This window comes from Balaenoptera borealis, assembly GCF_965194805.1.
Source record: "Balaenoptera borealis genome assembly, chromosome: 5".
NCBI classification, from domain to species: Eukaryota; Metazoa; Chordata; class Mammalia; order Artiodactyla; family Balaenopteridae; genus Balaenoptera; species Balaenoptera borealis.
The window spans coordinates 54252037-54279582 of record NC_138862.1 but is presented as its reverse complement, the minus strand read 5'-3'; the positions used below and the strand labels follow the sequence as shown (position 1 = coordinate 54279582).

Genomic DNA, 27546 nt, shown 5'->3' with positions numbered 1-27546 from the left:
TTTTGGAAGTGAACGTCACTGTGCTTAGGCATAGTTTAAATCTTTCCCTCCCTACCAACTGTTCTCCTCATTTGCCTGAAAACCTTCCAGTTCCCTCTCGCCTTCTTTTCTCTATTTTCCTTCTTTTCTTCCTCTCTGGACTCTTCTCTGCTTCTCACCCCTCCCATGGCCACAAATGCTCTTAACAAAACTTCGAATAATATAGAAACCTGTGCTCTTTCAACAGTGATGGGAAAGCAAAGGGTTTTCTTAGTGCATCACCTTTGCTTCTTCTTTACGCATTAAAAATGTATCGAGCATTCCCCACAAGTCCAATTCAAGGAATCTGTTCTACAGATAGACTCTCACCAGGGTGCAAAGTTCTATTATGAAAATGTTCATTGCAGCCTGAGGATGGAAAGAGAAAGAGAAGCTGAGCCCAGCAGAGAGCTGAAACGATAGGAGCAGTGGGAAGAGGAGAGACCAGGAGCTGGGAGCTGCACTAATAATGCAGCAAGGTTCAGGAACAACGTGGGAGCGAAGAACCAGCAGTGAGGGCTCCCCCTTCTTCTTGGTCCCCAGTGGGCTGTGTGCCAGGCTGTGTGCAGGTATCCCTGCAGCCTGCCAGCTGCCTTGCAGGAGCCTCCCCGCTGTGTGGATTCTAAAATTCCTCCACGTCCAAGATGAGCCAGTGCCTTAACTGGAAGGATTGAATTGAGGGATGGGAAACTTTGGCATTTCCAAGTGGCATAGCCTGTGGGGAGAAAAATCAATCCTTAAAAACCACAGAATGAAAATGGGTCTTTACATAGAATTTATTTTTGAATAGTGACCATCTTCTGATCATTTTATCAGTAAAAAAAAATAATGAGTCTTTTTTTCTCAGATCTTGTCAAATTTTATACCAGTGGTAGTTGTTAGTGAACATACTGTTTCTAGGAGCCATCTTCTGTTTGTCCATACTCCAGGCTAGCATGACATAAAATATCTGGCCATTTGAAATGTTCATTAAAACATTTAAAGGAATATAATTGACTGTAGTATAAACAAAACATACTAGTACATGGATAGACCAAGATATTTCTTTCTGAAGCATCATTTAAAGACAGCTTAGAGACTCGAGGTTTATCAAGTACAGTAACTATTTTCACTATTGTCCAGCCCATTTCAGAAAGTCAGATTTGATGGTAAAATTTTACTCATTTTGCCTGTGAGTATTATCTCACAGGTTCCTAGTGAGGTCAAGATTAAAAGTTTGAAATAGTTTTTCAGCCACTTAATAACCTCTAAAAGAGGTCTACTATGGGTGACTCATTCTTCAAAGCAGTATACTAAGACCTTGTGAAGAGGATATTATTTCGTGTGTTATGGGCTAAATTGTCCCTCCTTCCCTCTGAAGTTCATATGTTGAAGCCCTAACCACCAGTACCTCAGAATGCGACTGTACTGAGAGACAGGGCCTTTAATGAGGCTATTGATTTTATTTATTTATTTTTTAAATTGAAGTTTAGTTGATTTAGAATGTTGTGTTAGTTTCAGGTGTACAGCAAAGTGATTCACATATATATGTATATATATATATATATATATATATATATATATATATATATATACACATATATATATATTCTTTTTTCAGATTTTTTTTGCATTATAGGTTATTACAAGATATTGAATATAGTTCCCTGTGCTACATAGTAGGTCCTTGTTGTTGAGGCAGCTAATTTAAAGTAAGACCATTAGGGTGAGCCTTAATCCAATCTGGCTGGTATCCTTTATAAGAGGAAATTTGGACACACTAGAGAGACATAAGGGATGCACTTGCACAAAGAAAAGGACATGTTGGGATACAGCAAGAGAGCAGCCATCTGCAAGCCAAGGAGAGAGGCCTCAGGAGAAACCAAACCTGCCAACACTTTGCTCTTGAACTTCCAGCCTCTAGAACTGTGAGAAAATACATCTCTGTTGCTTAAGCCACCTACCCAGTGTGTGGTATTTTATTATGGTAGGTGGAGCAAACTAATACAGTGTGTCACAAACAGACTTTATACAGAGTAAACTATACAAATTTCATTGTTTTAACTCAGTATCATAGCTGTAGAGAATCTCTTTTTATTTTGTTGGTGAGGCATTAGTCATGAGCCCAAAGTATCCTAGAAAAGTACTGGGTACATCTGAGGGTACTTTTCATTGACAATGTATTAATGAAAGATGCCAGAGAGAAAGAGAGCATTAGGCTGCCAAAGGTATTTATTGTAATAAACTTTGTAGGATGGGTCATGTGACATGATGAATCCTCAATTGTTTGGCCTGCAGCAAGAGAAAAACAAGTTAGGAGCAGGCAGTGCCAGGACTAGGGAAACCTTCTCAGCAGAGGGTTTGCCTGTGAGGATGGTGGCAGGAATCCGATTTGGGATCCAAGTTGATGCAGCAAATTTGTTCTCCATCTGGACTTGAATTGATATCCTGAGATTCAAATCAGGTGGTTAGGGCCCCTCAGCCTGAGTTTCCCTGCAGTAGTGCTGTGAAAACAGGTGGATGGGAATTGTGTGGTTTCCGGAGTGTGGGAGTCCATCTGGGTTGAAGCAGGATTCCAGCCAGCTGTTGGCAGGAGGGACAGAGGGTCCAGCTCCTAGAGAAAGTAGGATTGTTTTAGAACCCTGTTATGATTGTTGAAACTGAGAAGCCAGATACAATCCTAGTCAGAAAGCTGGTGTATAAATCAGGGCTTGAAACAGTTTTCCATTCTGGTGGAGAAAGCAGTAGCTCTGTAGGCACAAAAGCATCTTGGAACTCACACCTGTTATAGGGCTGACAGTTATTGCAGACCCTAATTCAAAATTATACAGTCAAGTTTGTTCATTTGGTTCGGGCATGGAAAGGACAGTATGAGAAACAGCACAGGTGATCTGAAATGACATGCATGGTGGAATCTTAAGAAATGTTTTGAATGGTGCTGACAACTCAAAAGATACTGGAAGCACAAGCAAAGAAGATAATTTTTCTGGCGGACAAGTAAAGCAGTTCAGGGATGATTACTTCACTCTTTAATTTATTAATCTATTCTTCAAAAAGTTCATGGTGTTCTGTTGCCCTGAAGGACAAACAGCTCAACATATTCAATTTCATAAGAATAATGCAGATGAGCAAAAAGCAAGCTAATCATCTACTTTACATAGAAAGCAAGTATCTGAGAATGTCTTTAAATCCATACTCCTTACTCCCTATACCCCACATCAGGAGCAGCTATGGCATGTATAATTCATATAATGATAATTCTAAGTAATTGATAAAATGTGAAATTTGGTTATATTGTACATAAGAAGGCAGAGAAAAAATTTGCTATTTAATGAGTTGCTTTAAGAGTCTATACTGGGACTTCCCTGGTGGCGCAGTGGTTAAGAATCTGCCTGCCAAGGCAGGGGACACGGGTTTGAGCCCTGGTCCAGGAAGATCCCACATGCCGCGGAGCAACTAAACTAAGCCTGCGCGCCACGACTACTGAAGCCCACGCGCCTAGAGCCCGTGCTCCGCAACAAGAGAGGCCACCGCAAGGAGAGGCCTATGCAACGAAGAGTAGCCCGTGCTCGCCACTAGAGAGGGCCCGTGCGCAGCAACATAGACTCAATGCAGCCAAAGATAAATAAATAAAATAAATAAATTTATAAAAAAAAAAGACTATACTAACACTGTAAATATCTTTTGAAATTCAGTTTTTACAAATTTTAATCTTTAATTTGTGTTATATAATATCAGACCTCATTCATACTTTGCAAATGTGAAATTCTCCATGATAACTCAATTACAAACATTTCCGTAGAGGTACAAAAATAAGTGATTTAGCAGATGTAACAAGTTTTCATTCATAATATATATGTGGGTATGAATATTTATATGCAGGCATATCCATTGTGTGATTACAGTGTACTGAGAGGAATGGATTTCTGCACATCATGATAATTATCATTAGTGTGTGCTTACTAGTTGTCAGACATTGTATTAAATGATTTTACAAACGTTAACCCTTTTAATACTCAGAAAAATTCTTTGTAGCAAATACTCTTATCCTGATGTTTCAGAGAAGAAAACTGAGAGCTAACAAGTGGTTAAACTGCCTAGGGCTCTAGACTTGGAGGGTGGTGAAACTGGAATTCGGGCCAAAGTCTATCTGGTAGGCATTGATGCTCTGAATCTCTCTGCTACATTACTGCACAAATTAACTTAAGTACTCACGAGTGAAGCCACAGCTGTACAGTCAGTTTACCAACTGGCTTTGGGTAGAGGAAAGACCACTGCTTCACTGTCACCATCCTTGACACTGCTCGAAACACCTGTGCCTCTTATTTCCACATGGTTGGGCAAGACCAAGGAGTTATTTTATATTTTATAAAACTTGCAGATGAATAACTCTTTCAATTCCACATTTTGATGCCATGGTATCTAATATATAGGAAAGTAAGTTATGACATTTCTTAATACTTTCTAATTATATCTAATTCAACAGCAGATAGTATGATGGAAAGAAGAGCATTTCACTATAGGCAATGCTATTTACTTAACCTCTATCTCAGTTTGCCCCATCTACAAAATAAAGGGGTGGATTCAGGTTCCTTTCATGCTTAAAACTTTTATTCTAAGCATCTAATTCATTTCTAGTCAAATTATATTTATTAAAAATAATACAAAACACGAAATTAATATTCACTGAGCTGTTTTTGTACTCCGAGGAGTTTAAACACATACACACACTCACAAATTTATTCACTTGTTTAGTTACCTAAGTATAGTATAGTACTTTGTATAGTAAAACTGCATAGCATGTGATATTCTATGCATTTTATAGAAAAAGCATATTAGGACTTAGAAGTCATTTAACTTTCTAAAGATTTCAATCATAAGATGTGAACTTGGTATTTAAAACCAAGTTTATCAAACTCCAAAGCCAATGCACTTTTGTTTAATAACTAATCTTCAGTTTAATTGGGAAAGTAACTTGTTTAGAACACACTGTGTATTAGGTTAGGCAAGGATATGCAGTGTAACAAAGTAGAACATGCAGTAACAGTGATGTAATATGGAATTTTTTTTTTTTTTTTGCCGCATGGCATGGCTTGTGGGATCTCAGTTCCCGGACCAGGGATAGGGATTGAACCCAGGCTCTCCGCAGTGAAAGTGCTGAGTCGTGACCACTGGACCACCAGGGAATTCCCTGTTTCTTACTCATGTGAATTTAGCAGCAGGTCTTAAATGGTTTCAGAAGAGAGTGGGCAGAGGATATATACCCACTCTTAACTTCTGACTAGAATTTACATTATCAATTGCATTTACATCCTGCTAGACAGACTAATCATACAGCCCTGACCTAATAGCAAGGGCAATTTGGAAATGTGGTTTTCTTGCATTTTCAGAAGGAGAAAAATGAAATGAGATTTCATGAACCCACAGCATTGGTTCTGCCTGTGCTGTATCTCCACCACTGGTCATGGTGCAGATAACTGAAGGACTGCTACATTATCTTTTATTATTATGCTTATAGACAGAAAGAGGGTAACACAGAGCTTATGTCTTCCTGATAGTAGTATTCTTTATTTAGAAATTTCCAGAAAACTGTAATATAGTGGGACATCAAAGCCTTCCTGTTGATACAGGAGTTCCACAATTGCTTTATCATGTTTCCCATCTTCATCGTTTCCCTCCAGTGTCTCTCACAGGGTCCAGGCATCTGTATTTGTTGCAGGGATGTTGAAATGTGGCTGTAGTGATTATGCATGATTAATGGGTGAAGATACTAATATTTTATCACCTGCTTGAGAAGCCTCTCAATGGAGGTAAATATTTCGAAAGACACCACTGAAATTTTGAAACATTGTAACAGTGTGAGTTTTATGGTCTACTACCTTCTCTCAGTCTCAACTTAACTACATTAAAAAAGAAGGCATGTTTCATCCTCAATGGTTTAAGCTATTTCTGAGCAGAGGCCTGACCTTTCTGCTGAAACAGAATTCACAAATGTAGACAAACTCAGGCAGTGATGCCTAGAGCAGTTTAGATGAGAAGGCTGAACAGGAGCACTTCTAGTCTGTGTATTCCTTGACTCAGGTGCCCTTTGCTGCTTGCGGGGGAGCTTGGGGAGGGCAAGATGACATTTTGGTGGTGCAGCATGACCTAGACCTGTGATTCTCAACCTTTCCACGTTTAAGATTCCCATTTAAATGTCAAACTTTTCAGAATCCCCAAAGACACTAGTTGTATTTTTTTGAATCAATTGCCAAAGAACTTCAAGATAATGAAGGAACTACAAAACAGTGAGGAAACTACAAAACAATGCTAATTCCTTTGAACTCAGTAGTAGTTTTAAATGCATTCATATTTTATTAATTACAATGCATATATTGGAAAGATAGTCAAAGAAATGCAAGACAGATTTATGTAGTCAATCAACTATTCTTCGTGCACTGTGGACTTGAAGATGCTTTGCAGTAACTCTGAGGACCGCTGGTTGGGAAGCCTTGAATTTGGCTGAAGCATGGGTCCTTGTGCCAAATGCAGCGCTGAGCTTCACAGTAACACTGCATGTTACTTGTATATATTTGACATATACAGGTACTTTGAACAGTTTTAATTATTTAAAAGTAAACACCTGATTATGAATACTCCACATTTCAGTAGGCAGTTAGGATGTGCAGAATGTATATGTGTACATGTGTGTTTGAATATTTATCCATTCATTTGCTGTTCTAGGCATTGAAGAAAGTGGTGAACATAAACAATAAAAGCTAACACTTACATAGTGGTTAATATCTATAAAATATATATTTGTTATTATATATTTTAAAGTGTAGTAGTCCTGTTATTAACTGTATTTTCCAGGTGAGGAAACCAAGACATGGAGACATTAAGCAATGTGCCCAAGACTCTAATTCTAGTGTTTAGTTCTCAAATCTGTGCTCTTAATCTTTATGCTGTGTGGCCTTTCAAAATCGTTACTATCCTCTGTCTCATGGACCTTATATTCCATTGGGTGAAAAAGAAAATAACCAAGTAAAAAATTAAGAAACTTAATTAATGCATATGCAAGTTCTGTGATAGAGTGAGTGCTGGGCACCTATTTTCTATAGGAGTGTTTGGGAAAGCCTCATTGAAGAGATGACATTGTAATATTTAAATAACGATATGTTCAACTTCTCCCTTCTCAACCAGACCATCACCATCAAAGCCTCTCTTTTCTTTTTAGGGAACCAATTGCAAATACAGTGCTTGTGAAGTCATAATTTGTAGCATCTATAGAATGATTAGATTACTGGCTCAGACATATCTTTCCAACATAATTTCATTATATATTTATCTCTTTGTATGCATAGGTAATCTCTGGGTTGATCAACTCTGCCACAGAGGTCCTATATTAAAAATTCTAAGGAATTGCTTTTTGCTTGTGATTTTTTTTTTTTTGGCCACTGCCACGCGGCATGCAGGATCCTTAGTTCCCAGACCAGGGATCGAACCCGTGCCCCCTGCAGTGGAAGCGTGGAATTTTAACCACTGGACTGCCAGGGAAGTCCCTTGTTTGGGATTTTATTGCAAAATTGTATTATACTGACTCATTTGCCATTCTTTTGTTTCTATACACCACTTTTTGCAAGAACTCTGAGCATAAGTTATACTAAGAAGTTGAATTGAAAGAAAATAGCGTCTAATAAATTTAAGCCAGCAGCACATCAGGGTGACCTGCTACCTCAGCCATGCTGCCAAGCTCCTTATATTTTGAATTGCTTTCACCTTGTTCTATTAACTGGAACTTTGAAAAGTAAGGTAATGAGTGTGAAGAGCATTTCAGAGGCAGGCTCCATCTCATCTGCACTGTTCCTCCATATTCTTATGTCCTTGTTTTGACCCAAGAGGTCTGCTTCCCACATTTGTGGTACCCACTGGTGGCTTGTTATCTATATGCATCCATTGCTATATGCTGTTGGCTCACTTTTGCTCTGAAATACATAGGAGACACACACACACACACACACACACACACACACACACACGCCTCTAACCTTTGTGGAGAATGTGAAACCTCTTTTCTCTAAGTAACTGTCCCCAGTATTTGTCTCCCCACAGAAAATCTCTGTCTCTGCTTCTATATATGTTTTTAAAAACTCAAGACTCTATTCTCTTTGAAGAGTTCCCTTCCTGGTTCATTGCTTCAGCTTTGCTGACTCCTGTTAAATTTCACATGCGATTCTGCATCTTTTTGGGGAGACCTAGAATGATTAAGCTGTCAGTTTGCTCTTGTGTATGATTTCAGAAAATTTTCATACATTTCCTTGGAACACATTGTGGGCCTTCGTTCAGTGCATTTCTCTAAGTTCTGAGGGGGTCAAAGTAGTTGATGCAGTCTTGTTACCCTCATGAATTTTTTCTGTTAGCTTAATAATCAATATCCAATATTAGCCTATCTCTCCCTTTCCATATTTTTTTTTCTTTAGGAAATATCTATTGTATGCCTATTCTGTGACTTGCACCTTGCAAACTGCTGTGGATGTAGTTTTGAAAAATTCATAATCCTTTATCCTCAAGTTAATAATTTTTACACGATGAGAGAATTAATGTAAAAAATTGTGTGTGTGAATATGCAACATATACATGTAATTCCCAATAATAATAATGGCATTCTTTTATTGACTGCTTATGTTGTGCCTGCTCTACTCCAAGCTTTTAACCTGTATTAATCCATTTAATTTTCATAATAACCCAATGAGCTAGGCATTTTATTATACCAAAATTTTAGATGAGAAAACTGCTGCACAAGGATTTCAGCAGCAGTTCTGGGTACCTCAGTAAGTAGAGTTGCTGGGAGTCCAGTCAAGACACACTCACTCTAGGGCTCGTTTCCAGTATGTTGTATATATTAAAGTGTACAATGCAATCATTAGTTTCTTAATACCCTACTTTACCACTGCTTCCTGATTAATCTTCTAAGACAAAAGCTTACAGGTTGTATTTTCCTACTTCAATCCTTTTGGTGGCTGTCCGTACAGATTCACATGTGCCATTTAACACTCTCCATTAACCAGATACTATGATAAACATCTCATTGATGAATCAGTCACATTGGTTAACCTCTATGTTCTACATACTCATTCCCATTTTGTACCATTTTCCAAGCAGTCTCCCTTCCACATGAGATATCTTCTTGCCTCTCCACCAATCAGTTCAACACGTATATTTCCTTCAATGACAGTTTGAGACCAAGCTCCTCCATTCCTTGCTAAATTCCCAAAGCAAGTATAGTTTGAAAACATTCTAGTGTGTTGTGATACACACTACACTTCATTTTCTAGTTACTTTTTTATGTCTTTTTTAAAACAACCAGATATGATTCTTCACTGGTAGAGGTCACATATTTTACTCTCTTTTTAAACCTCCACAGTGACTAGAATATATTTGATGATGACTAGCTCCTTCTTGATTGACAGCTTTTTGTAGAATAAGAAATTATAATGTGATTTAAGGCATTTCTTCAATGTGGAAAGTATGTTTCCAGAAAAGAGTTAAAGATTCAGGTCAATGCTGTTAATGTAAGTGATAATTGTAGCACATGCAATATTATATAAATTATTCCCCAGAATTTTAAGACTCTCTGCCCTTTGACTACAACACGGTGTAAACGAAAGTGCTCCCCTGACTTACTGGTATTACTTAAATGCTGTTTAAACACGTGCATGGTTTGATCTTGTTACCCTTGGAACAGGCAGAATAGAGATAGCAGGGAGAAGAGGCAAGTGGAAGCTGCATAGGATGTTGTTTCCCCAGTAATCTTGCTGTTTCTTTTGTCCTTGATTCTGTGGAAAGGACTGCTAGAGCAGGTGGTAGGACATGCTTTTATTACTATTCAGAATTTGAAATGGGTGAGCAGGCTTTTGATATGGTGCTTTTGGCATTCCTGCTTTTTCTCAATGGATGAACTATCTCTGTTTCAAATTCTACTTTCTTTATAAATTACAGTTTAAAATGTCTACCAAGAATCACAGAGTTAGTAGGTGTATACAAGCCCCTAATAAATAATTATAGTGTATGGTATGTCACTGAGTTAGGGAAGGCTGTCTTACTTTCAGATGTAACTCATAATGAACTAGTCACTAAATGTAACAATAAAAGATTGGATTATACGGAATTGAACAATACTTTTAATTGTAGTCCCTAAGCATTCATACCAATTGTTGCTCATACATTTTTTGAAAATATACTGGCAAATAGCAATCATCGTATTTCATAGGAGAAGTTGCACATCAACTGCATACTTCAATTTGTAATATTTCATTCATATGGACTACAGAGAAGTTGACATTTCTATTATAGACAGTGTTTTAGAGCATTAACAGAACCATAATAGTTGGCCACCAGACAAAATCTGCAATGCCAGTCCTAACCTTGGGGCAGTTTTTAAGCAATTATTGTTATGAAGTCAAACCACTTTGGAGTATTTATTTTACAAAGTACTGTATGCTAAAATAGACCAGGGAAATATGACTTCATTTTCAATATGTTTTAAAAAGATTTCTAGCTTTGGGGCTTGAAAACACATTTTCTTTTAAATGTAGAGGATTTATAACTCACCATCAAAATAAAGGCAATCAGAACCTACCAGCTTTAATACATAAATATCCTTTACATATTTTAGGCTTATAAACTTAAGGATAATTACTCTTATTTGAATACAACTTTAGTGAATTCATAAAGAAGACTTGGGATTTATGCTGTTGTATAGAAGATTAAAAAGCATTATTATGAAGGCTCTAGTAAGTAGCTTTTGGGGCAATATGAATATTCAAAATTGTGCTAAATATGCAACAAAATGTATCTGAAATATCCTATTGTGTATACAATAGGGACTTATTCTGCAAGAAAGGAAATAAATCTCTTTGAACATTTTACAGCAATATATATTTTTGCAAATTATTTTACAATCATTGTATATGTTTTCCTTCAGGCACTCTGGCTAGAAATGGTGCTGTTTTAAATTGGAAGGAATAGAAAGAGGAAAAGAAAGGTATATATACAGATGGAGTCACAACCTCTCAGATGAATATAGCTCCACACAAGGAAACCTTCTCCCCTTGCTCATTTACTGTTATTTTACTTAGAGGAGCTCAAGAATTTTGTCAGAATTCCTATCTTCTTTGACAGTATTTGATCTCCTTGGGCCTCCATGGACTTGAAACTATAAGGCTGATTACCATCAGAGAGCTGAATGTACCCCGGGGAACAGAGAGAACTGGGGGTTATGGTGGAGTTGGAGCTCTCCAAATGAGTGGCAGAGTCTGATTTGAATTTCATGTTAGTGCATGGCGAGACTAAGGTTGGCAAACTAGCTGGAGCCAGGGTTATTTGAGTACTTGTGTCTCCTACTTAGTACTGCCACTTGCTTGACTAACTCACAACGCAGACCCATTTCATCAGTGTGGTGTGTATAAGAGCTTGACTGGAAATGGTGGTTATGCCCCCTCAGAGGGGATCATCACCTGTGATTGAGGATATCCAGGTAGTCATGTTGTAGTGGTGTGTGCATGATTCCTGAGCAGCACTAGATAGACATAGACCTAGAGTTTTATTATTATTATTACTGTTTATTACAGTTAGCTTGTCAAATCAAGTGCATTTATTTTTATGTCTTCTTGATTACAAAGGCTGTATTTTTAGATGATGTACATTTGCAGGTCTAAAAGAAGGAATTTCTAAATTTAATGTTAAATGTAGCATTAGATTTGAATTTAACGTTTGAAAGCCTAAACAAAGGAATTTATAAAAGCAGTACAAAGACTCCATACCTGGGTTCTAAAATTAAAATGCTTCTTAAAGACTGGCCTCAGCTCACTGATGTCTGCTTTCTGTTTTATTATGAGCCATTATGAGCCATTATGAAAAATACTAACACTAACATTCATATATTCCTATTTCAAACATGTGCTGCTAATGGTTGATATAAGTTACAGGGGCACTGACTTTTGTGAATTATTCTGTTGTTAATGTACCAGATAGTAGTTTAAGAACGTGGGTTTTGGGGACATGTTGCCTAGGTTCACATTCCAGCTATAATACTTACAAACTAGATGACCATGGGCAATTTACTTAACCTCCTGTGCTAGTTTCCTCATCTGTAAAATGGGAATAATAATATAATAATAGTACCTTTTTCATAGGGTTGCTATGAAGACTACATTACATATGTATTTCTTAGAACAGTAAAACAGTGTCTGGCACAAAGTAAGTCCTATATATAGGCATTAGCCATTAGTATTATTGCATGCCTTCAGATATCTAATGAAGCATTTCTCTCAAAGTTTCCATGTGCTCAAATTTTTATAATAGCAGAAATTCTTCTCAACTTTGACATTTATTTTGTATTGGGTTTCATGACTGAAACAAGAATCCTCCTATACTGCTGCTAGGACTGGACTATAAGTTAGTGTGATCACTTTGGAAAAATACTTAATAGTATCTCTTAAAGCTGATCTTTTGCATAACATATGACCCAGCAATTTCACTCCTTAGTGAAATTGGATAGGGGTATCCAGCAGAAAAGTGTGTGTGTGTGTGTGTGTGTGCACATACACACACCAATGGACATACAAATGAATATTCATAGCATCATTATTCATTATGATCCTAAACTGGAAAAACATAAATGTCCACTGAACAGTAGTATAGATAAATAAGGGTGTTATAGTCATACAATGAAATACTGTTTAGGAATGGAAATGAAGGAACTACCATCACAGCCAACAACAGGGATGAATTTCACAATTATAATATTGCTGGGAAGGTCAGATACAAAAATGTCTATACTGTGTAATTTCAGTGATAAAAAATTGTATCAAATAGTGAAAACTAAGCTGTAGTGTTAGAAGTCAGGATGGTGGTTTCCTCTGAGGAGATGGGAAAGCATGGTGGTTGCGAGTGGCCATGAGGGGGGGGCTTTTGCAGGGTTAGCAATGTTCTTTGTTGACCTAGTGATAGTTACACAGGAACTGGTTTTGTGATAACTCACTGAGCTGTACATTTGTATTTTTTTTGCACTTTTCATTATGTATATTATATATCATAATACAAAACAGTTTTTGTGTTTTTTTTAACATCTTTATTAGAGTATAATTGCTTTATAATGGTGTGTTAGTTTCTGCTTTATAACAAAGTGAATCAGCTATACATATACATATACATATATCCCCATATCTCCTCTGTCTTGCGTCTCCCTCCCACCCTCCCTATCCCACCCCTCTAAGTGGTCACAAAGCACCAGCTGATCTCCCTGTGCTATGCGGCTGCTTTCTACTAGCTGTTTTACATTTGGTAGTGTATATATGTCCATGCCACTCTCTCACTTCGTCCCAGCTTACCCTTCCCCCTCCCCATGTCCTGAAGTCCATTCTCTACGTTTGTGTCTTTATTCCTGTCCTGCCCCTAGGTTCTTCAGAACCTTTTTTTTTTTTTTTAGATTCCATATATATGTGTTAGCATACAGTATTTGTCTTTCTCTTTCTGACTTACTTCACTCTGTATGACAGATTCTAGGTCCATCCACCTCACTACAATTAACTCAATTTCATTTCTTTTTATGGCTGAGGAATATTCCATTGTATATATGTGCCACATCTTCTTTATCCATTCATCTGTCGATGGACACTTAGGTTGCTTCCATGTCCTGGCTATTGTAAATAGAGCTGCATTGAACACTGTGGTACATGACTCTTTTTGAATTATGGTTTTCTCAGGGTATACGTCCAGTAGTGGGATTGCTGGGTCGTATGGTAGTTCTATTTTTAGTTTTTTAAGGAACCTCCATACTGTTCTCCGTAGTGGCTGTATCAATTTACATTCCCACCAACAGTGCAAGAGGGCTCCCTTTTCTCCACACCCTCTCCAGCATTTATTGTTTGTAGACTTCGATGATGGCCATTCTGACTGGCGTGAGGTGAAACCTCATTGTAGTTTTGATTTGCATTTCTCTAATGACTAGTGATGTTGAGGATCCTTTCGTGTGTTTGTTGCCCATCTGTATATCTTCTTTGCAGAAATGTCTATTTAGGTCTTCTGCCCATTTTTGGACTGGGTTGTTTGTTTTTTTTGATACTGAGCTGCATGAGCTGCTTGTAAATTTTGGAGATTCATCCTTTGTCAGTTGCTTCATTTGCAAATATTTTCTCCCATTCGGAGGGTTGTCTTTTTGTCTTGTTTATGGTTTCTTTGCTGTGCAAAAGCTTTGAAGTTTCATTAGGTCCCATTTGTTTATTTTTGTTTTTATTTCCATTTCTCTAGGAAGTGCATCAAACAGGATCTTGCTGTGATTTATGTCACAGAGTGTTTTTCCTATGTTTTCCTCTAAGAGTTTTATAGTGTCCGGTGTTACATTTAGGTCTTTAATCCATTTGGAGTTTATTTTTGTGTATGGTGTTAGGGAGTATTCTAATTTCATTCTTTTACATGTACCTGTCCAGTTTTCCCAGCACCACTTATTGAAGAAGCTGTCTTTTTCTCCATTGTATATTCTTGCCTCCTTTATCAAAAATAAGGTGACCATATGTGCGTGGGTTTATCTCTGGGCTTTCTATCCTGTTCCATTGATCTATATTTCTATTTTTGTGCCAGTCAAAACAGTTTTAAAAAATGAATAGCTATACTGGCCACAAGCATGGATCTTTCGGTGTGTGTATGGCGAGTTTACATATCTAACTGTATAAGAGATCTCCAACTAAAAGACCCAAAGTGCAGTAACCAAAATCACAAAATGAAATTTTATGTGTGCATACCCATGAATACTTTAAATTTTAATGTTGCCTCCTGTTTCATAAGTCTCAATGCCAAATCAGTCTACTTTTCTCTTTTCATCATTCTAAGATTTAAACAGGCATTCTTAGCATGGCTGGTTCACACCAAGCTGTTGAAGAGGCTGCTATTGAGAACGGAGCTGAATACAATTGCCTAGGCTTTTTAGCAGACAAGAGCACAATCAAGGCAGTTTTCTCCTGTGCTAGCAAGACTGGCACCATGTCAGGGGCTCTAGCCCTCTAAAAAGAGCCTTGAGAGCAAATTTAGTCACGGTTGTTTGTCACTAGCCTATCTGAAAACTGTTGAACCTTAAAAATGTTCTGCATATTCATTAGTGATCACTGTGGCAGTCAGGACTTTTAAGACAATCATGCAGATGAATGAATACCTTCCACTGACGTTTTTTGGCACAATGCACTGTCCATGAAATTACAAATAAAAGCATTCCAGAAGCAGTTGCACAATTTTTTCTAGACCCCAGCTATTCTGTTATCCTAAAGGTCTGAGCCTGCTACATTCATGCTAATCATTTGTCTAGTGGAAAACACCCTTCCTCCCCCACCCCGGCCCGTCATGTATTACTGACAGCACATTCACAGAGGTGTTTAGGTGGATGCAGGTTATAGGTTTTTTCCTTTTCTGTTCTTTGATCTCTTTGGCCCCTCTTAGCAAGGAATTAGCTTCTGGATGATGAAGCGTAGTTTTTAATTTGGGGGACATTTTGTGAGCTTAGTAAGGTTCGAGATATAAGTCTTTGCATTCCAGTGGCAATGCTAATCTACTAACAATGAATTTATATACATTAAATATTTAAGCCAGATTAAAAAAAAATGAGCTTTTGGACAGTTGAAAAAATATTTGAATGGGCTGTCACAAAGGAGGGAAATGTTTTTTACCTGGAAGTCTTAGGAAATAGGATTTATTCTCATCTACCTGGGATAATATAAGTGGAACACAGACTAGACGACCTGAAAATGGTTTTTTCTAAGCAGTTTAACTTATTTTTCATTGGGATGAGAGCATATGGAGGACTTTAGACACATTTAGGGCAGTTTATTTCTGGATTATAATGTTTCACCATTTGTCATTAGCACTAGATGAAGATGAATTTGTGACTCTTAGAAAATCATTACAGCTCATTACTTTAAGCCAGTGTTTTCCAGATATTCCTGATGACAAATTTTAATTTGGGTGCTTGTGAAATAACATTTGTCTGGGCCCCTCCTGAATCTGAATCTCCAGAGGAAGCCCTAGAACTTGTTATTCATGTAACAAGCAACTCAAGAGATTCTTTCGTTCGAGCATGAAGGGGACACATGATTTATAATTGAATCTTCAGATTGGGATATTAAGGACATCAAGGGAATATTATTTAACTATTCATCTGTATATGAAAAAGGGATAGGATAAGAAGAGATATTATACAAAAAAGCAAAAGTAAATTTCAAAATTTTATTTTATTACAAATTGACTTAATAATAATGAATAACATGTGTAGTTTCTTTTATAGTGAGGGCCTGCATATGTGGCAAATGACTTTTTAGAAGATTTTACCATTTATAAAAAATAAAGTCAGATATATTCATCCATTTAGTCCTCACAAAACCTTGTGATATGTGTGTTACTATGATCAATCTCAGTTTCTAAATGTCAGTGGAAGATCACAGAGGTTAAATGACTTGATCTAGTATCTCTTGCAAAGTTAAATCTCATCTAATTTTAGAACAATTCATATTGATATTGCTTTTCTACTCATGACTCTGCAAGGAGCTAAGATTCTGATTGCCCTGGGTTACATTTTTCCAACCAAACTTCTTTTCATGGAGTAGCCTAAAGAAAACAACCTCTTGAAATAAAAATCTTCTATCTGAAACGAAATATTCCACCATGATTTTTCCTTTTATACCAGGATTTTTTGGGAGCTGCTATTTTTGTACTAGAATCTGTTGGTGATATTATTCTACCCAAAGTTCTCTAAGAAATTACTTGTTTTTGTCTTCCAGGTAGAGTAAATATTCTTTTCTATCTTATTATTTCATTTAAAGACCAAAAGTGTACTCAGCTTCTCTTTAGAAAACTAAAGGTGGCAGGCAGCACGTGAATCACACAATAAAGCTGATCTTTCTATTAGCTGTTCTGTAAGTTAGCAGTAAATTCATTGCTAGTGCAGGAGCAGGATTTTGGTATAGCAAAGAAAAAGAGTGAAGTGCTACAGCAGACATCCTAACAGAGAATCTCCCCTTTTAAAAGGAGCACAGAATTAAAAAATCACCAAGTACTCAGGGAAATTCATTGCCATGAAAGAGAGACAACAAAGGTGATAAACAGAACTTAAACCCAAAGAAACAGAGCTGTTAGAACAAGAATTTCTTATTAGAGCAAATTATATTTTAGCAACAGGGAGTTGCAAGAGGATATTGATACCTAAAAAGTAATCAGTTATTTTACATGGAAAATAAAAATTGGTTAGTCAAACAACAGCAAAATAGATGAACTAAGTATAACAGAATGAGCCCTGAAGCTGATAAGTGAATTTACATACTAAAAAAAAAAAAAAAAATGAACTGAGGAATTCTTACAGAATCCAGAACAAAAAAAAGAGATGAAAAGTATTAAAGGTAAAGTAATCTCCTGTCTCAAACTTCACATACTAAAAGATTCAGAAGAAGAGAGTGGAGCGGAGGTAATTAGTAACATTAAATGAAAGAACTGTCAAAAATTTCTTAGAATTGGGAAAAGTTGTGTCTTCAGGTTGAAGAAAGCTATCAGAGCTCCACCCATCCTAATGAAATTTAGAAAGACAAAGACAAAACCAAGGACAAAGACAAAACCCGAAAAGTTTCCAGAGAAGGAAAGTAGAAGAGATTGTTTACTAGGAAATAATGGTCAAATTGAAATTAGATTCACCTCAAAGTTCACTAGGTTAAATAGATGCAAGAAGATAATGGGAAAGTACATTTGAGGTAAATAACTTTGTATAATTCTTTATCTGATCATTCAGTTGTGTGAGAGAAAGAGGGTTGGTTTGTACATAGAATGATTCAGAGAATGCATCACGTATAGACAAGGTTGAATTACTGTTGGATGTTCTCCTGCAAGAAGACAAATATGGATCCAAGAGGAAGAATAAGGATACTAAAGCACTGATAAGCAACTAAATTAGTCAAAATTATTGTAAATCCTAAATAAATATTGACTGTAATTATTTTTTCTAAAATTAATTATTTATAATTAAAAATTTCCAGGTTATATCAACAAGGCAAATGGGATGGTGAAGAAAAGCATAAACACGCTACAGTTCTTAACTTTTAGTGAGAAAATTTGTTTATGCCATTTTTAGAAACAGTAGAATTACAATTCATTATAAATGAGTAGTTTAAAAATTAAAGTTACTACTAGAAGAAGAGAAATAGATGTTTTAACCATTAGTAAAAATAAAAGATACAAACAAAAGTTGATTGATTCAATAAAAGGCAAGAAAGGAGGAGTACAAATATTTAAAAACCTGGTAAAGAGAAAACAATACATAGGTTCACAGAAAAAACATATAAACATAGATGCAAAATTTTTAAATAAAATATTTATAAATAATATCAAGCCGTGCATTGAAATTAAAATATATCATGAACGTCCAGTGTTTACCCCAGAAATATAACAAATGTTTCAGCAACACAGAACCTGTCAATGCAATACACAATAGTGACATATTAAAGGATACAAAAAACTTTTTAAATAAAACTTAAATTCATCCTTTAACAAGCAAGGACTAGAAAGGTTGTTATCATTATCTTGAAGATTTTTTACAAAAATCTATAAAAATACATATCCCATTAAATGGTACTTTCAGGATTCCCATTGAAAAGAGGGACAAGAAAGAAGGGCCGTTATTACTGTAGCTATATAACAGGGCACCAGAGGCCTGGTCAATGAAACAATGACAGCAACAATGTAACCGGATAACCTGCAGAAGATGATTGTCACATAGACAATCCAAGAGAATCAGCTGACAAACTATCAGAACTCAAGCTTGTTCAACAAGATGGCTAGATAAAATATCAACATACAAAAGTAATTACTTTCATATATGTGAACTTAACAAACTAGGGAATACAGAGTTAATAATCCAAATAAAAATAGCTAATAGCAACAACAAATACACAAACCGTAAAGCACTTAAGAAAAAAGCCAGCAAGTCTGTCCACGGAACTCAGTATTAAAATTTTAAAATATCTAAAATGTTATTTAAGGAATTTTATTAGAAGAGCTGCAAAAATGGAGAGAGAGAAAATTTTATGGGTGAGAAATTTATCATTTTAAATATTTCAATTCCCATAAGGCAAATCTGTAATCTAGATCTGTAATTTAAAGTCAAACCATTCAAAATCAATAGATTTTTTCCAATGAACTTGAGAAGCTGATGGCAATTTATAAGTAAAAGTAAATGTGAAAAAATAGCCAAGACGATATTGAAAGAAAAGCAATGGTGGAAGCTTGCCCTAGTAAAGTGTTAAAAATTATAGTAATTAAATAGGAATTAAGTAATTATTAATTGAAAAGATATTAGCAAATAGGTAAATGGAGTAAAAAGCCCAGAAGTGTTTACTTCTCTCTTCCTTCCTTCGAATTTGACATAAATTCTAAAGGAGACATTTTAAGTCAGTATGGAGAATGGGTTATTCAGTAAATAAGATAAAAGTTGGGTGTGTTCTGTAAAATTTTTAAGATATGATTTCTTACTCACACAACTTATAAGATAAACGAAAAATAGATTAAATATATTCATGTGAAAGTAAATTATAAAGCTATTAGAAGACAATATAGAAGAATGTATATTTGATCTTTAGGTCGGAGAAACCTTTCTAAAGTAAATTAAGTAGCCAAACTTATGAAGGAAAAATTGAAGAAATTGACATTACAATTAAAATTTAAATACAGCAAGAGACATGTTAATATTTAGAATACACAAAAAGCTACACAAATCAATAAGGAAAAGATAAATAGCCTTATAGGAAAAATGGAGGAAATACTTGTATAAGTAATTCATGTAAGATGAGAAAAAAGCTCATTTTCAGTGGTAATAGGTATATTCCTACATTGCTATTGGAATTTTTATGGATTTGTGTTTGTATGTGTAGTATATATAAAATACTATAAAATTTTACATACACATTAAAGTATATGGTATTTTACATATATATTATTATATATTATGTTTAATAGTTATACATAAATGTGATAAAAGGAGGAGGAAGGATGCACACTCACCTGATAATGTTGGGTACCTCTGGGAATGAGACTGAAATTTAAGTTAGTTATCAACATTTTCTTTAATCTCACATCTTAATTTTGCACAGGGAGAACATGTGTTATGTGTGTTTGAAATTATTTTAATCAATTTATATATAAGGTATTAAAAAAGGTAAAATGAGCAGTTCACATAAATATTTTTTCTAAATTCTAAGCTCTAGACATTAGTAACCGAAGCCAGTTCATATAACAACCAAGCACTCTAACCAATGTTCATTTTGGAAAAACAATTACAACCATTTAACTAAGTTATCGCTAATAAGGCACCAAAGTTTTTATACTTTACATGGGTGTCCAACAGCACCTAAGTCTCATCTACTAGCTAACCCTCTCTTTTTTGTCCCTTGCAGAATTTGACAAGATTAATGTTAATCTTCCAGGCCACATTGACATTTTCTAGAGTTTGTATTTCAAAGCATGTACATATTCATAGGGATAAATCTATAACTTCCTAAAACATTATTATCATTTGTTGAGAGCAATACAAACAGATATTTAATTCCACTTTGGGAAGATTTTTTAAAAGCATTTTTGAAAGTGAATTAATAGCTTTACTTTAAAAGTCGGGGAAATGATATTACAATATTTGTAGCACAGAGATGCAAGAATATTCAAAATGTGCTGTAATTTAGAAGTGATCAAATTATGATAGAAAAAAAGCCTCATTTTGGTATCAGACAATGATGATAACACAGTCTGAAGACGATTTCCTGAAGATTCATTTCCTAAAGAGAACTGACGGAAATGGAACCTTGATATCCATAAGTTATCACCTTGTACAGAAAACAGACCCACAGCACAACCAGGAAGGTGATGAAATATAGCCACCCTATTCTTCTATGTGTCAATGGCTCACTTATTTATTTGGTAGAAAGCTTTTTACACCAGAGAGAGAAGACTTGTTCAAGGATGAATATAAAGAATAGAATTTCTTACAAGAGAAAGCTGCCACAGAGTAATAGTATGCGTAGACAAATAATATAATCAGAAGCACTTCAACTGTTAATCCTATTGACAAGCCCTCCATACATGCAATTAGCTTAATTTTTCTTGCAGAGAAAATGGTTTTCCTGGCTTCTCTTTCTAGTCACCCTCATAACCTTTATACTTAAAAACCCAGGATTTACCTAGAGTCCAAAATTTAAGGTGAAAAACATTGATTAAATTTATTTTTACTTTTAAACCTTCATTAATTTGAAAACTTCTGTCCCTAATTAACTATGCAAATTTTCTCATCATGCAATTCTTTTAAGTTGTTTTCACATATTCTACATTATACACATTTAAATAAAAGTATGGCAGCATCTGCTATAACAGATCTATCATAAACATGTTAAAAAGCTGTAGATGTAAGTGAAAATGGCAGTTGACTAGGCAGGTAGATGACTGTTAGGAAAATAGAATAAGATGATTGTTTTTCTCAGAAGGACACTTGACCCTGCACTTCCTGGTAGGCAAGGATGAAAGGAAAACAAGCAGGTGTATAATCATCATAGTCTCTTAAAAAGAATGACTCAGATTTTCTGTATTAAAAAAAAAAATCCTTGTACAGAATTTTAAAAGAAAAATCAGTGAATCATTACATGAAAGAAAATGAATAGAAGTTTTCAACCAAGATTTAAACATTATTTTTACCTATTGTTATACTAATGCTTGCCAGAAGCTAATATTATCTTTTTAAATTTTTCCCTCTTAAATGATTAAACATTTTCTCTCTTTTTCCCTTTTTCTAATAGTAAGTGATACAGACTTGTTTTTAAAACATGGAAAGCAAAAACAAATTAAATCTCTCATAGTACTTCTGTAAAGCCAGAGTTACTCCCAACTTTTTGGAATATGTATTCCAGGCTTCTTTGATGTACATTTTATGTAATAGGAAATATAATGAATATTTGTGTACCCTTTCTTATTAATATTATTTCATATGCAGTTGTTCACAATATGTAAAAATCTTCATAAAATCTTTATATAAGTATATAAGGATTGGATTTAATCATTTCCTAAAGCTGAATATTTATGTTGTGTCTACCATTTTACTGGTAATAAACAATGCAATAATATGTGGTGTTGACATAAATTTTATCTTCTTTTCAATTTAATTTCATAAAACAGACCTTCAAAAGTAGAATCACTTAGTCATAGGTTTTGGATACTTTTCAAGCAACTAATAACTGGGTTGTTCTTCATAAAAATTGTATCAGTTTAGACTATTATCACTTGTGGTGGGGAGTGCCTAGCTTCAATGCACCATTTCCAGAACTGGATGTTCTTATTTTTTAATCATTGTTTATTTTATCAATTAAAATTGGATTCTATTGATTTAATTTGCATGTAAATGATTCTTAGTGATGTTAAACATTTATTCAGATGTTTATTATACATTTAGTTTTGCTATTTCTTCAACTACTTACACAACTGTTATTTTTCCATAACAGATAGGAGGGTCTTTCATGTTTACTTATTTATTAATTTGTATCAGTTCTTTACATAAGAATAGAGATTTTTCATATTATAAAATTTTTATGTTGTGATTTTAATCTCCATATTATTGTAGATATATTGTTTAAACTTCTGTAATTGACCTTTACAGTACTTTTTTTCCAGAGTAATCAACTCAGTTACTGTATGATTTCTTCATTTTTAAGTACGTTAAACCTTTCTTTGTGATTTATATCAATTTTTGTGAGTAGTTCATAGATACAGATAAGATGGTTTTTTCTCCATGAAGTAAATGATTTTTCTTAATTTGGTTTAGGATCTAAAAAATTATCTGATGTGGATATTGGATGACTAATTTAATTACATTAAAATTGTGTTATGTAACGGTGTAGACTGGTATTTTTTTCTGGCATCTGTTTTATTTTTAAAGCAAAAATATAAATAAAATATTTTTAATAATGTTTTCTAAAAATAGGTTAATAGTTCAATATTTATGGGTAAGCAGCAATATATATGAAGCTATTACTGTCAGCTGGTTTACCTTTATTTATTTTTGTCAATTTTTAAATAAAAACTGTTTTTCTTTGTAGTTCACAGTCTGACCTCAGGCCTATTAAAGGCATAGTTCTGAGTGAGAAGTAACATGTTGCTTTCTAAAGACTGAAGGCAGTATTACATGTTAATGGGTTTTATCTGCATTTAATATTCATATATCACTATTTTCAGAATTTAGAATTTTAAAAATATTCTGTTGACAAATGAACACCTTTAAAATTAGACTCCAACACTGCTATCCAACATATATGAAACATTCCAGAAAAAAGTACCTTAAATATAATTTTGCTATCTTTGACAGGAGCTGAGTGGAAATTTGTCAGCATTTGAGTTATGAAGTGTCAGTGATTAGTTCTGGATGAGAACAACATTATAGGCTCTGAACTCTTAAGGTCAATAAATGTTTAAAAACAAATTTGGAGTAATTATGTTTTTGCCTTTCATGCCCCTGTTACTGTAAGTGGAGTTGTAAGCTTAACACACCTGAGGGTCTTGCTTGAGCTGAATGCTTATTGTAATATTTAAAGGTTCCTGCAACTTTCACAAGGGCTTAAAGAAATTACTTTATAAAAAAAGGAATCCTGTATTTCTTTTTCACAGTAGGTATTTTTTAATTTATTTTTATTATTTTCGAGAATGAATAATTCAATTCTAGATTATTGATGGTAGTAGCCCACAAAGAAAAATTAACTAATTGTGTGCTTTTACAAAGATTTTGCTCAGGAATCAGTTAGGCAACACTGGCCCCACCCATGCTTTCTCCAATTAAAACATCTCAGCGGTACTACCAGAGGGAAAAATGCCTATATAGTCCTAAAAGCAGACAGTAAAATGAAACACATGTACCCAGAGTTTGCACTGAGGAAAGAGAAAGAAAGATGAGTGAAATGTTTATATTCCTTTCTGTTCAAAGCAAGTTTTATTGGTTAACCTGCAGCTTGTTCAGAGATACCAGTTAAGCTCTAGCTTTTTGCATACAGGAAATGTGACTTTGTATTGTATTCTTACTACAAAGTTATAAGGTGATAAAACTTTTTAAGATTAATTTTTTATTGAGGTAAAATAAGTACATAACATTATATAAGTTTCAAGTGTACAACATTATGATTTGATATCTGTAGTCACTACAACTTTGTTGTAGTGATCATCACCAAAAGTCTAGTTACCATCCATCACCATATGCTTGACCTCCTTCATCCCTTTCACCCACTTTATAACCCCCTTCCTATCTGGTAACCACCAACCTGTACTCTGTGTCTATGAGTTTGTTTTTGTTTTGTTTCGTTTGTTGTTCTTCTTCTTTTTTTTAGATTCTACATATGAGTGAAATTATATGGTTTTTGTTTCTCATCTTTTGACTTATTTCACTTAACATAATACCTTCAAGGCCCATCTGTGTCATCGCAAATGGCAAGATTTCATTCTTTTTTATGGCTGAGTAGTTTATTATGTATATATAGCTCATCTTCTTTATTCATTCATCTGTCAGTGGACACTTAGATTGTTTTCATATCTTGGCTATTGTAAGTAATGTTGCTATGAACATTGGGGTATATGTATCTTTTCAAATTAGTGTTTTTGTTTCTTTGGATAAACACCCAGACGTAGAATAGCTCCATACTGTTTTCCATAGTGGCTGCACCAATTTATATTCCTACCAACGTTGTATGAGGGTTTCCTTTTCTCCATATCCTCACCAACATTTGTTATTTGTTGTCTTTTTGATAATAGCCATTCTGACAGGTGTGAGGTGATATCACTGTGGTTTTGATTTGCATTTCCATAAAAGTTACGTTGAACATCTTTTAGTGTCTGTTGGCCACCTGTATGTCTTCTTTGGAAAAATGTCTATTCAGATCTTCTGCTCATTTTTTAATCAGGTTTTTTGTTGTTGTTGTTAAATTGTATGAGGGGTTTTTTTTGGTATGAGTTCTTTATATATTTTGGATATTAACCCTTTTGTTGGATGTATGATTTGCAAAAACCTCTATTCAGTTGGTAGCCTTTTCATTTTGATGATGGTTTATCCTTTGCTGTGTTTTTTAGTTTGATGTAGTCTCATTTGTTTATTTTTGCTCCTGCTTCCCTTGCCTTTGGAATCAGATCCACAAAAACATCGCTAAGATCTATGTCAGTGAGGTTACCGCCTGTGTTTTCCTCTAGGAGTTTTATAGTTTCAGGTCTTACACTCAAGTCTTTAATTCATTTTGAGTTAATTTTTGTTTATGGTGTAACAGTGGTCTAATTTCATTCTTTTTCATGTGACTGTCTAGTTTTCCCAACACCATTTATTGAAGAGACTCTCCTTTCTCCATTGTATGTTCTTGGCTCCTTTGTTGTAAATTAATTGTTCATGTACGTATGGGTTTAGCCATCACCTGTATTTCTAAAACTTTTCAGAAAGACTTGCAGTATTGTTGATGATTTGGGTATTATAGATACCATGTTAGATGAGAGAGGAGAGAGCATTTTAAGCATTTTAATGTAACAGGATATATAATGGGAAGATAACTCTATTGGAAGTTAAAAGACTATTAATTGGTTCAGTGACTTAGACAAGTTATTTTAGCTCTCTGTGCCTTACTATATTTATTTGTAAACTTGGGGTATTTTGTAGAGGAGCACTAAATCCTCTTTATAGCATTAAAATCAGAAAAAAATGTATATATTTCAAATACGTATTCTTAAGATACAAGACAAGATATCATTACACTTTGAATTTTGGAGGCATGTAAGCATAGACATCTCAGTCTTCTTTTAATAGTATGTGTGGCAGATCATATTTACCAAAATGGTTGCAATAAGTTCTCTTATTCTACCTGTACTTCTTATGATATACTATAGGCATTTCTCCTGCTGAAATGTTGGGGCAAAGGAGGAAGGTTGTCTGTGTTACCTTTCCTTGAATTTGGGCATGCCTTTGACTAAGGCAAGAGTCATACTATGTCACTTCCAAAGATAGGCCATAAAAGGCAATACAGCTTATTCTTTGAACACAATCACCATGCTGTGAGGAGATGAAGAGACCATATGGATTGGCCATATGTAGGTGTTCTGACTGATAACCCTAGCCAAGGGCCCAGCTAATAGCCAGCATTAACCTCAAGGCACCTGAGTGACCAAAGCTTCAGATGATTTCAGCCCCCAGCCTTTGAGTCTTCCCAGCTGAGACTCCAGACGTTGTGGAGCAGAGGCAAGCCGTCACTTCTGTGCCCTGTCCAAATTTCTGATGCACAGAAATTGTGAGATATAATAAATATCCATAAGGTGTTGGAGTAATTTTTGCTCAGCAACAAAAAGCCAGAACAGATTTGGGTGCTGGAAATGAGCAGCTAAACAATTAAAACAGGTGGCTTTGGCTTTCGATGGCAGATGGAAGCTGGAAGGACATTGAGAAGACTGTTAAGGGAAGCCTAAAGGACCCTAAAGAATGAGTTAGTGGACACCTAAAAGCCACAGGGAGGCTACTGGTGAAGCCTTAAAGGAAAGTAAGAAAAATGTTATTGGAGACTAGAGGTAAAGGAACCATGGTTATATAGTGGTGAAAAGTTTCGTGACATTGACACTTACAGTATATGGAAAATAGTATATGTATCTAATGAACTCCATGATCTAGCTAAAGAACCTTCCAGGGAGAATGTTGAAAGTGTCACTGAACTTCTTGGCACCCATGATAAAATATGAAAACGGGGAGATAAGCTAAAAAACAAACTGTTAAAAGTAAAGAAGCCAGGAATCACATGTAAAAACAAAACTGTTTTTCATTCCCACCTCTCCAAATGGAAAATTATTCTAAAATTAAGAAAAGGCTTCCTAATATTTGTCAGATCCATGTCATTGTCAGGAAAACATGGTCTAAAGAAAAAGCCAGGAATATGACTGTATAATCTTTTTTTGAGACCTCAGAAAGATTTAAGGTGGTGCTTCATCGACTCTTTTAGACAGACTAAAGCCTCTCTAAGGACCTTATGGGTGTACCTTATAGATCTCTGTTAAGTAATAAGGCTTCAAGATTCTTACATATGATGAACCATAGCAATGTTTCAAGGAAGACTAGGTAGAGGAGCTCATCCAGAAGAGATTTGTGGTTATGACTTTTGCCTAATGAAGTGAATGAACACCAAAAAAAGTCGTAGAAAATCTCATGGAATTTTTAATTTCATGGAGGCACCACCAGCTTGGACTGAAAGGGACAGAGCGTACGAGTAAAAGAGACTTTCAGTCCCTTTCCCCACAATTTTTACTAACAAGACACATCTTGAGAAAATTACTCAGCTGCAAACATGAGCTGACTTATACATAAAAGGAAAGATAATTCATAAGGCAGAACAAAGAGTCATGGAGAATCATTCCTAGGGAGCAGTAATTAAGGAACTGGCAATATATATTAGGATGGATTTCAGAATTGCTGTTAACTTGTGACTACTATGTGCCTCCTGCTTTTCCCCT

At 35.1% G+C, this 27546-nt stretch overlaps 1 protein-coding gene across 1 annotated transcript in view; it reads left to right on the top strand.

The window, feature by feature from the left end:
• The window catches only part of LOC309629284 (uncharacterized protein), a 1158831-nt gene that overhangs the window by 456403 nt on the left and 674882 nt on the right, over nucleotides 1-27546 (top strand). The window lies entirely within an intron of this gene.